Raw genomic sequence first — 13614 nt, forward strand, 5'->3', positions numbered from 1 at the left:
GTTGGTGATCACTTACCATCAGGTGACCCATAGGTAGGCTCGTAGGTAGGCAACTATACTATAAAATAAAAAGTTACTTTTAAACTAATTACCTTTTACGATGGCATTTGAACTAGAACTATTTGAAAACATAGTTCAAGCACCGGTTCGAAATAAAATGTAAATTTTTATTAATTCATCTTTCCAGTTTAATTTAGCGAAAAACTTTCAAAGGTAGGAACGTTCGGCGCACGAACGTCTCAACGCAACGGTGCATAGGAAACTTTAATGCCTTATGACGAGCCACGCGAAAATATCTTTTAATTACCACACCTTAAGGGCTCTAGTCGCGAATGTTTTTGCCGTGACTCGATGGGGAGCCGTAAGTACAGAGCACTCGTGTTAAGGGTATGGTACAAAGAATACGCTAAAAAGCTTCGGTGCATCTAATTGTATTATGGACTTTATAACTTACTTAAAAGAAATTATCACCTTTAAAATAGGAGGATTTTGCTATCTTGTTTCACCTCCAGGATCGGAAAAACAGTAATTAGTTTAAATAAACCAAATAGGCCCCAACACGAGTAGTATACCAGTAGTCATTAAGGCATTAAAGAACTCCGCTATCCAGACTCTGAGTATTCGCTATGAGACCACTAGATTCTAGTTCCATCATCAGGCTCTCTTCTTCAAGTATATTATATTAGAGTCAAACTGGACTGGTGTACCAGTAGCCATTAAAAAGTTGTTAAAACGGCAATAATTATTACAAGCAATCTTTTAAGATAACAGTTGGTAGAGCTTTGTGCAAGCTCGTCTAGGTAGGTACCATCCACTGATCAGATATTCTACCGCAAAACAGCAGTAATTGGTATTGTTGTGTTCCGGTTTAAAGGGTGAGTGAGCCAGTATAATTACAGGCATAACATCTTAGTTCCCAAGGTTGGTGGTGCATTGGTGATGTAAGCGATGGTTAACATTTCTAACAATGCCAATGTCTATGGGCGTTGGTAACCACTTACCATTAGGTAGCCCATATGCTCGTCTGCCTTCCTATTCTATAAAAAAACTTTTTAATTTAATAATTTCAGTAATTTATGATTAATTTACTCTCTAATATTAAAAATTTAGAAGATCGCCTTTAACTCGCACCAAATATATCTTGAATAAGGGAGGTTTCCTTGAGAGGTCCCCGTGGAAATTTTAAGTCTGCATTTATGTCAGTTTATTTTTCAAGTGTTAGGTAATTTTAGTGTTGTTAGTTTTTATTTGTATTAGAAAATAAGCATTACAAATACCAGAAAGATAACTTGCAATTGTCTGAACCAGGTGGTTGTAAGCTTATATGTGTGATTATTCTGAATATTTTTTATTTTCTTCAACGTTTTGTGATATGTGATTCTGAATGTTGGTTATGATAACTTAAGTTACGCAGTCAAAGTTATGTTATTCAATGTAAAATCTTAGAAATGACTTAAAATACTCAATAATAATATCATTAACCTAAGGCTTCGATCAATAATGTATATTATTGATCGAAGCTTTGAGCATAGTGCTCATTATGCCAATTTAAATATCGTCTAATGCTGGTAAATATTTCCTTACCTTATATCATGTTAATAAAAAAATGGTTATTCAAAATCGATATTGTTTTGGATTATTTTGTGATATTTATATTTTGCACTAACTGCAGAGAAGAAAAAGGGAGAATCCTACATAATACTTAGAATAAATGTAATTATCAGTATATCATTACCATCATCTTTGGCAAAAAGCATTAAAATTTAAAACCGAATAGACTATCCAAGTATCACGACTAAGTGCTTGGAAACTCCAAATTTATTCCGATAGATACCTCGTAGGTGCAGCCGGGAATAATTCAGGATTCCTGCTTCAAATTGAGATGCGAAGGTCGATTCTTTCTAAAATATCGGGAATGTACGATGTCTGCGTTGAATTTAAAAATATAACCACAGTTCAATTTTATTACCAAACTACGAATGAACTAAGTTCATAACTCGGGCCAGTACTTGTGTATGCACACCATCGTATAGACGAACCAATACCGATTAATGAATTGAATATGTGAATCTCGATAGAAGGCTTTGAATCAATTTCCCAAGAATTCATTTGTTTACTATCCTGTCTTATTGGTGGTGGGACTTTTTGTGAACTCACCCGTCGTTCTACCCCCGTTCTTCTGTTTGAATGGTGAGTAAGCCAGTGTAATTTAGAACATAATTTGATCGTGCATTGACAATGTTAGACGTGGTTTTCTTGCAGTGCTAGTCTTTAAGGGCAGTAGTGATGCTTTGATGGCCCATTTGCTGGCCTGTCTTTTTTAATTAAATCAAAACATTTCCGGCCTTATTTATTAACAATGCTGTGTTTTCTTCTTTCTAATGTCAAATTAATTATGTCAGAAAGAGCAAAATATTTTTTTCATTTTAACAGCTGTTAAGCCAACGTATTTAAGTGAGACCATCAATAAATTAGAACAGATCCATATATAAGATATGTAACTTTTATATACCTTTTTACTTATGTATGATTTACCTAGATCTAAATATTACTTAGAATTATTGAATATTAGTTAGAAGTCTCCTGAGGACTGACCGTAACTGTAACATTGAAAATGATAGCTGCTGTATTATATAAATATAAAATTTATTTAATTTTTTTGTAACTTTTTAATCAACGTTTTGTTCAGATCAGTACACAAGATTGCAAATAGTAAAACGGTAAAAATTTTTAACATCTTATGTAGACGTGGTATCTGTTTATCTCATGGGCTGTAGCTGATGAAGCTAACTCAATTGAACTCAAAGTTCAATACAAAATGTAATAATAATGTTGGTTTTCTATGCACTATAAGCCGTTTTGATTTACATCTCCACCAATGAAGGGGTTTCATGAGCATAATAATACTTCCATTTTCATGTTTAAGTCTGAGGTGACTGTTTGTTTCACATGTACCTGCTTAACATATGTAAACGCAAGGTAAATTCGCAACACTAATGGAAATTATAGATATGAATATGTTTGCGTATCCTCGAAAATTTACTAACAGAACTCGCAAGACGCCCATTGTGTAGGAACAATGGCGGTCTAACGGGAACCCGTTTAGCCTTTGTCAACGTTGACACCGCCTGTGTAAGAGTTAAATAATGTTGAATCATGGATTTAGAAACGTGGATATATCATTTGAGTTGATTTTATGTAATAAACATCTACACTAAATTAATTATTATAAATTTATTCGAATCGACTTTTGGCTATCTCCCGATAAAAAGTTTTAAATGGCTAAAATATGGTAAGCAATAAACTTTATATAGCTATATCTTTTTTAAGTATTTCCCTATTTTAAAGAATTTTGATGTCAATCAAACAGAAAAAAAAAACATGTATATTATTTTTTTAGTTATGTTATTTGTTGACTGACCGCGTAGGGAATATTTTTATGGACTTTATTATACATACATTGAACTAAAACAAACCGTCTATTTTAATTGACACATGTAATAAAATCCATTAAAACATTAGTATCGAATAGGCAACTAAACAAATATAATAACAAAAAAGATTAGAACCAAGAATTTAAAAAATGCACGAAATAACATCAATGATAAAACTGGATCAAAAATATCATCATTTTTCCAAAATTTTCATTTAAAGTTAAAATCAAGCAAACAACATATTAGTTACCGTGTAACTGCAAAATAGGGCATGTGGTAGGGCTTTGTGCTAGCTTATCCTTGTAGGTACCAACCAGTCATCACATATTCTACCGCAAAACAGCAGTACTTGGTATTGTTGTGTTGTGGTTTGAAGGGTGAGTGAGCCATTGTAATAACAGGAACATAACATCTTGGTTCCCAAGGTTGGTGGCGCCTTGCCGATGTAAGCCATGGTTAACATTTCTTACAATGTCTATGGGCGTTGGTAACCACTTACCATTAGGTGGCCCATACGCTCGTCCGCCTACCGACACTATAAAAAAATGTAAAGAAGCACACAAAATGTTACAAAAATGAATAAAAAGTAAGGTAAAAGTGTACCAGCAATGTCTTTATCGTAATTTATACGAAGTACGATACCATGTGCAAAATAGAAGACGGTTTTATAAAAGCCGTTAAAAATGCAACATTCGAAATAATTAAGTTTTCATCATAATGCGAAAATAGTCAAATTTAAATTTTTTCAAATCATGTCTTTATGTAAACGCTAATCTTCGAAACTATTGAACGGTTTTCCTAATTTTTTTTTAATTTTCTTTTTGGTTTTTAACAGTTAGATTAAGAAATTGTATGACAGAGAACAAAGTTACCGTCATTTGAAAATAAAAATTTTAATTCGTCTTCTAAACATATAATAATATACTAGACACCGTGTGTCTGTATGTTGAATACATTTATAAAAATATTAGTGTGGGCAATAAATAAAGTAACAGAACACGTAGATGCATTTTTTTATATATCGAAATAAAACCGGCGTTCATGCAGACGAAGTCGCAGGCACCAGCTAATATTAAATATATTATTATTGATACTAATTAAATTTGCAATTATGTGTATTAATAATAATATTTTATACGTCGTTATGACGATAGTTTTATGAATGGAATATTTCTACTTAAATAAAAAGCGATTTCTGTGTTTGCAACTACTTGCGAAAATAACCAAAAACCACACAATATAGCAATATTTCTTGTTGACAACTTGCGGTAATTAAGCAAACTTTTGTCATTAAGGGGTGTTGTCAACTGAAGAGTTACCAATTTTCCCTTTGTTGAAATCAGCTTAAGGAATATGACAATGAAGACATATAGCTATTATTCTCTCCTTTTTATTTTGAGGAGATTGTATCTTACTCCACCACGATGCTCCATTGTGGATTGGAAACACATGTGGCAAAATTTTAAAACGAGTAAACGCTAGCAATATATAAGCAATATTCCGTTCCAGTATTTGATTACCATTATTTTTAAATATATATAATTAATATTATTTAATTTCTAATATAAATATTTTTTACTAAATAAAAATCAACATTTGATTGAGTAATATTACTCAATCATTTGTTTGACTTTTTATAAAGTGAATTACTAATTGCATGGCAAGCCTAGCCGACATTGCGTTTAAATTCGGACGGGTCGGTTGGCATGGTTGGTAGATACTTGCCTTTCACGATGAAGGTTTTCGGTTCGATTCCCACCCAGGACAGACATTTACGTGCATGAACACGTCTGTTTGTCCTGAGTCTAGGTGTAATTATCTATATAAGTGTATATTTACAAAAGAAAAGTAGCATATGTAGTATATTAGTTGTCTGGTTTTCATAGTACAAGCTCTGCTTAGTTTGGGATCTGATGGCCGTGTGTGAATAATGTCCCAGGATACTATTATTATATTCAAAAGTGATACATCTGTATCATTCAATTATGTTGCTTTTGTTTTAATTACGTTCCAGTAACAACAAACACATAAATAATTTAATTAATGATTACTTCAACTTATTAACAAAACATAATTGTCATATTATCAAAGGTCACCCAATAAGTCAAATACCGTGCAGTGGACTAAATTCTTATCATGTTATTCTTTTTCTTATTTATAATTGGTCACAATGTATATTAACTATCAAATATGATAAAATGTTCAAATATCGTTTCGTAGCGGTCGTCTCTCTCAACTTTCTAAGCCGGTAGTACATTTAATTTATCATGTTAAATGATACAAATTGCGTTCTGGTATGAAGTTAAGTACACGAATAAAGTTTATTTTCATTTTATTATTTAAAAAAAAAAAAACATTATTTTATTTTGAAGGTTAAATTTATGTCATATTTATTTTACTATTGAGATGAAAATATTGACTTTCTTTTGTGATGTCAATGCGCGCATTAGATCATCGGAGTATAAGGCTATTCCGGCAACTATTCGTCTCCAGACTATATTTATAATTATATTGAAATATTTTTTTATGTTATAGGTAGACTATGGCGGACGAGCAAATGAGCCTGGTGGTGATATGTCACCACCACCCGTACACTTTGCATAGATAAGAAATATTAACCATTCTTTACATCGGTCAATGCTCCACCAACCTTGGGAACTGAGATGTTATATGATTTTATATCCCTTGTGCCTGTAGTTACACTGGCTCACTCAACCTTCAAACCGAAGCTTCAAATTAGAAGCAACAATACTTACTGTTGTTGCTTCTAAAGCCCTACCACCAGGTAGAACTTTAACTTTAGAATCCTCAATTTCTATTAAAATATAAATAGAAGTTTAGGGTTCTAAATAACAAAAAAATATATCCTTTAAAGTCACATCGTGAGATAAAACTCCATTTTGTAATATTTCGTTAGATTTATGATCCCTTACCACATACTTAACTCGATCATGTTACACTCGTCTTGGCCAGCAATCATTTTAGTCGCAGCATCATTTATTTTATTTCAGCTAAAGATAAAAAGCAAAAAAACATTAGATAAAAATAAAGTGGAAATGAAATTTTTGCTTAAGAGTAACGGTATTTTATTTCATTATTCGATCTTGAAATTAATATACGGAAAAAGTGTCTGCATTTAGATTTTTTTTTAAATGTTTTACACATGGACACATAAAATAATGTAATCTGTTAATAATATTTTTCAATAGAGATTTTATAAATAGTGTATACTTGTGTTAATTTCAAACTCACACGCAAAATCTATACTAAAATTGTAAAGAGCTAAAGTTTGTGAGGTTGTTGGGGGTAATCTCTGGATCTAATTAACCGATTTTGAAAATTATTTTACCAATTGATAGTCACATCGTTTGTGAGTGTCATAGGTTATATATTAATCCGAAAAATGAAAAGACTTTTTTTGTATTAGTGGGATTTGGTCTAACATAAACGTTTCTTACGAACGCTGTCTTAACGATGAGAGATATATGATTGAGTTCTAGAAAAAAATTGTCACATCGTTTGTGAGTGTCATAGGTTATATATTAATCCGAAAAATGAAAAGACTTTTTTTGTATTAGTGGGATTTGGTCTAACATAAACGTTTCTTACGAACGCTGTCTTAACGATGAGAGATATATGATTGAGTTCTAGAAAAAAATTTGTAGTGCTTGATAATGCCTACAAAAAAGTCAGCGGTAGCATATGTCTAACTTTTATATTTAAGTAACACAGTTTATTGGTCATATAACAATTATTAATTATTATCAAAATAAAAGTCTCAAGTTCTTAAAACAAAAGACTTTTCCTTTTTACTGCATAAAATTTGGACGAATGGTTAAAGAGATAATATGACATAGGTATGGAACCGTAACCGTGTCGTAATCTATCGAGTGATATTTCTATTAGATGGTTTTTACATATACGTCAATCTATTTAAAAATAAATTTCTTTATTACCAAGGAAATTTTCATTTTTTACAGTTTGTTTTTTGGTGGCATAGTTTAAGAGATAATTTAAAATATGAAATACGCGAGACAATTTTATTAATGTTCCGCCAATCGATCACAAGTAAAAATGTTCACCGCCCAATAGTGGGCAACTATAAAATAAAAAGGTATATTGAAGAAATGAATTCAGCTAACCGAACAGAACGTTCCGTTACCAGCACACTTCTTTATAATCACTGGTTGTCATTGAACTTGAAAATTAAAAGTTCATTCAGCTTATAAGATTGTTAACAAACCCTTAAAACTAATTCCAGCAAGACAAGGAAACAAATGTATGTAATACAACACACTGCTAATTGCACTGATCTTTTTTTGAGAAGGTAGTTGTACGATTTTTTTTTGTAAAAAAAAAAACGATTAATGGAAGATTCCATAGATATAAGTTAGCTGATGTTGTTGAATTATAACATTTTATATTTTTATGTATTTTATTTTTAAATTACAATATTTTTTGTCTTAATTTAGTATACTTCTTGAGTTTGCTGCAAGATATCCCACTCAAGGCTTAATTAAATTAGTAATCATGTTAATTCTACAAACGGAACTTCTCTTTTGAAATCGTTGCTAATATATATTTTTTTTTTATAGAACAGGAAGGCGGACGAGCATATGGGCCACCTGATGGTAAGTGGTCACCACACGCCCTTAGACATTGGCATTGTAAGAAATGTCAACCATCGCTTACATAGCCAATGCGCCACCAACCTTGGGAACTAAGAGTTTATGTCCCTTGTGCCTGTAATTACACTGGCTCAAACCGGAACACAACAATAACAAGTACTGCTGTTTTGCGGTAGAATATCTGACGAGTGGGTGGTACCTGCCCAGACGAGCTTGCACAAAGCCCTACCACCAGTAAATCTATTTTAGTAACGTAATATGAGATAAATTAAAATAATAATTTACTTTAATATAAGAGGCCTAAAATGAATTTTACTGCGCTGTCATATTGAGCCTCAAAACGGGGTCGCGAAACAGCTCAAAGTTACAAATGAATGAAAAGACTTAGAGAAATATCAATCAACGTCTGAGATGAAATTACGTGTCGCTAACATTAGATTTACGGTAAGATAAGATGAGTTTTTACACGTTGATTTATTAAAGAGATATTCGGATATAAATTATACATGAAATACTTTTAGTTCAGCAGGGTTTATATGAATTGTATGCTTTATAAAACCAAAGATATTTTTATACAATATACATGCGTTTTGTATATACATATGTATATTGTTTATTTTGTAACAATGTTATTCTCATTTGAATCTTAAAGGAAGCTGGTGTGTTCATGCTTTGCAAGTGATACTTGATTTGTTTTTATGAATCATTTCAAGCTCGTCGTTGATAGAAGCACACGCAAAACATGTAGTGCTGGGTAAAATTCTGTGTCAAGTGAATAAATTCCGCAAAAAGGAGGCCTTTGCCCTTCTGACAGTTACTGACAGTTTCTTTTCGTTAATGTTATTCTATTTAATGTTATTCTGGTATTCGAATTCATGTATGAATGCGCATGATCTCTCATCGGTTGAGTCGGCTTACCGTCCCATTGTACTATAATTAACGTACAGTGCAGTTAGCTAGTCTTTGTAATTAGCCAAGTGAAGAGCGTGACGACGACGAGGAAGATTTTATTTATATTATATTTTTTAGTAAAATGGGTAGGCGGACATGCATAATTTATCCACCAATAATGGCAGTGGTCACCGCCCACAGACATAAGTACTGTATAGAAATATTAACCATACCTTACATCGTCAGCACAGATTTTACTGTTGGTAGAGCTTTGTGCAGGCTCGTCTGGGTAGGTACCACCCACTCATCAGATATTCTATCGCAAAACAGCAGTACTTGGTATTTTTGTGTTTCGGTTTGAAGGGTGATTGAGCCAGTGTAATAACAGGCACAAGGGACATAACATCTTAGTTCCCAAGATTGGTGGCGCATTGGTGATGTAAGCGATGGTTAACATTTCTTACAATACCAATGTCTATGGGCGTTGGTGACCACTTACCATCAGGTGGCCCATATGTTCGTCCGCCTTCCGATTCTATATAAAAAAATATACATAAATACTTAAATGTGCGTACACAGTGCATAAACAGACATTCGCCTACATACGCAGGTTACATTAGTACAATAAATTATGAAGTTAACGTTAATTTTAGAACTGTACAATAATAGTCTCATTGTGTAATTTATGCTTTATTCTAAATAACCAAAACCAATAATCACCCAGAAAACTCATTCGTGCGACTTACATTAAGCTCGCAACTGTTTCTCATTAAACGTACAAATTGCGCCAATATTAACACTCGGCTGAAGTCGAAATGTCGAAATGAAACGAGTTTTGGGTGTTTTTTAAAAACGACCAAAGTGCATACGTGCTGAAGTGGACGGGTGGTGTCCTCCACTCTATTGTATTTTGTCGGAATAACCCAACTATGAGTTTTGCCATATGCAGACTGGCTTCGGAGCCAACATTCTGAATAGTTTCGTGAAGTTTAATGACCGAACAACCTATTTAATTTTGATGTACTCTACAGTACTGTATGTATTCTACAGACCCGTGGTCTTCATTACTCTTCGTAAACGAAAGTCAATCGATCGATTAATAGGTTGATATGAATTTGTGATGACAGTGATTTAAATCAATTACCACAAAGGCACCATCGTGACATTTGAGAATCAATTATGAAGAAATATGTACGATTATATAAAAATGTTAATAAAAGCACGGTGAGGGAGCTATTAAAATTGAGACATAAATTATATATGCATTGGAGATAAAACTGTCAATATCTAGGCATTATACCGTTGCGCAAAGCCTAAGTCTACGCACATTGGGTACCGTTTACCAAGTGACGCAGTCACATTTTCGCCATAAAAAGAGCAATTCAGTACACGCGATGAAAGTGAACCTTGCCTCAAAAAGATTTCTTCTTGAAACGGTAGACTCAAATGAGACCCTCAAATTACACTCTCATAGCGTTCAAAATAAAACAACGAGTGAAACTGATACTCAATTTACAGGTATATGGAACGACTAGAAAGAAAAGGTACATATGTACATATGATAGAACCTATTTTAAGAACTAAACTGGAAAGAATATATTTAAAAGCGTGTATCAAATGTTATAGTCGATTATGTATTAGTATAACAAAATTCCATCAATATATTTGGTTATTGTAGGTGAGAGATTTAAAATACTAAGTAATTGTACATTTTATTACTTCCGTCGAGTGTATTCCATTATTAAAATATAGGCCTATTGTGAAAATTGTCAAAGAAGGTGGATAAGAAGCTCAAAGTCCAGTATTTAGGATTCTTGGCCGGTAACAATTAAACATAACGACGAGTGATATATTTATTCGTTTGTTCGTTTCATGAAACAAAATAAAAAAATAAAGTATTTTGATCCCAGTAACTATGTTACCATAATATGTAGTATTAAAACATATAATAAATACTTAAAAATCCCTAATTTTTTTTTTTTTATTAGTAAGAAGAAACTATGAAACTTTATTCCAGCATTGAAAAATTGCATAGTTTTTTTATGTTGATGTGTCATATTGAGTAGTTAAAAATACTAGTTGCTTTTACGAGTAGAAACTACTTTTAGATGTAAATAGTTTAAAGAATAAAAACAAAAATATAATATGTAAATATAAAACTATCAATTCCGTAAGGAAATTTACTTAATTAATGATGTAATTAAAAATGCAATTTATAATTTTCTGTGAAAATTCTGCATCGCTTAATGGTGTATTAGCATTTCGAGATGGAGAGAAAATAAATTTCCAACATAAACTAAGATTCTTTGCGGAAAAGACGGACTTGCAAAATCATATAAATTGTTGAAGATCTTACATTAATATTACACTAAGGAAAGTAATTAATTGTAAGATTCAGTAAAACCGTCTACGCTACTTTGAGTTTTATCGCCCTGGTATAAAATTTAATATTGAATGTTAAAATTATGATTGACGTATAGTGAGCGGCGTTGCTCACTGTACTGAGCACGTTAAAATGGACAAAAAAATCCGTAGAATAGTTGAACTCACTTATTTAATACAAAATTCATATTTTAATTAATGTTAATTATTTCTATGGACGATAATATCCCAAAGGATATTATAAGCGTCGTTTATAATGAAAATTCTAATTCAACTAAACACGTCTAAGGCTAAATTGTATTTATAATCCATTCAGTGTACTGCTCAAGCATTTAAAGTGAGGGTCAAAAGCGTAAACAAACTATAATCTATCTTTTTCGGACGAAATAGATAAATATTAAAAGGCTGATTTGTTTTATGTCTAATATAATTAACGAATCGCCTTTTTTATCCAAACTTTGGTAGACAGGCTGTCAGCGTCTACTGCATGCTGTATTTATCTCTCATAGCTAATTATTAACTTCAGTTAGAAATGACGTTTATTGATTAACCTTTTATACTACATTTATTTACAAAGTAAATATTTACATTGACTTTTGTGCCGTTAGCATTTGCAGCACTCGAATCCTATAATACTTTATTTTTTCTACTGATAGCGGCTGTAAGGCAGGTTGATTATTAGCCATAAGAATCTGAATTGTGATTCAATGGGGAAATGTTGCTAAAATTCTTGCCAGAATTCCACGGAACATTTATTTTACAGAAATTATCTCCAAAATTATGTTTCTAATTTATTGCTTTGTTGTTATCATCATTATCATGATGATATCAACAAAGCAATAATTAATGAATTGAACATTTTCATCAGAAAACCAATCTACAGTCAATAATGAATGTACCCATTCTTACAGTCCTGTGCCAACCGAATCTACTACTAAGATAAATTATCTTCAGAACATCGTCTAACTTATCCAAACCATCTCCGCTTAAATCCAGTTCCATGATGATATGATTATTTAGTTTCTTACAGTATACTCATGCATTCTGAACGTATCACCTATTATCGGAGACAATAAAATTTGAACATTTGGAAATCAGACTTAGTACAACAATATTCTCGAGAAGTTATTAAATTAATTGTAATTTAATATCATCCTCCCTAACAATACCACTCAAAGGCTTTTTATATTCATCTTTGACGCTCTCATACTTAGTACTTTGAAGATTAGTTTTTGAGTCGCCAGTGATAGCTGACTTTGCATCTCCGTCTGCTATGCAAATGACCAGCGAATCAATGAAGGGTCCTCATCTCGTCGCTTGACTGACCCCACGGACTTCCTTACGGGTTGTGATTACCAATGAGATGATAATTCATATTATGATCAACTAGAATAGAATCTTTAATTATTTATATTAATTATTATAAGTGTTTTATGATTCCTTTAACAATGTTTTGATATATTTTAGTGGTTTGTTTTATTCATGTTATTTCTAATTTATTATGTGCCTTTATTTTCAGTTCAATGTAAAAATTTCATAATTCATTGTTGATGCATTAAGCATATAAATTATGAAAGCGAAAACTACCACGAGTTAAGAAAAAATACTTCCGTGCCTGAGAAGAACCAAATATTTTTCTTATTCTGTTTAATTAAACGATTGCTTACAATTCATAATATATAAAAGTTATTCATAATGAGAATGAGAATGATCAGAAGGTCTTACTTCAGTGGCAGGATATTTACGGGCTGTTACTTTTTTACTTAAGATGAAATAAGCACCGCCTATTAGCAACAAAGTTATTTATTTCATAATTTCTTAGAAAGGAGATTGTAAGCAGGCAAATGTATATAAAATGAATAAAATATTTAAAATTCAGCGTGGGTCGGGTTTGGGGCGGTCACGCGCGGCATCGGGTTAAAATTCAACAGTTTTCGCCTTTCGTGTAATTTATTCAAGTAAATTTCGGACATGCGACGCGATGATAAAATGGCTTGTTTAGTTCTCCGACGAGGCGGGGGTAGAATTTTATATTAGCCTAATGGTTAAATAGAACACGAATTTACAATTACATTTGATATCTCTCTTAAATTCATTGTTAATTAAACACAAATTAAAATGTTTCTTTTATCATTAGCTGATGTAAAAATGTCTAGCTGTTTATTAAACACTAAAAGAGTGATCTAATGAATATGAAATGAAATGATCTTGTGTAGTAAGTGACTTAATTGTTAAGTAGATTATCTGCTCGTTGTTCTAGCATCTAGCTCATAAAGCTC

The sequence above is a fragment of the Nymphalis io genome, chromosome 5 (genome assembly GCF_905147045.1).
Source record: "Nymphalis io chromosome 5, ilAglIoxx1.1, whole genome shotgun sequence".
Lineage (NCBI taxonomy): Eukaryota > Metazoa > Arthropoda > Insecta > Lepidoptera > Nymphalidae > Nymphalis > Nymphalis io.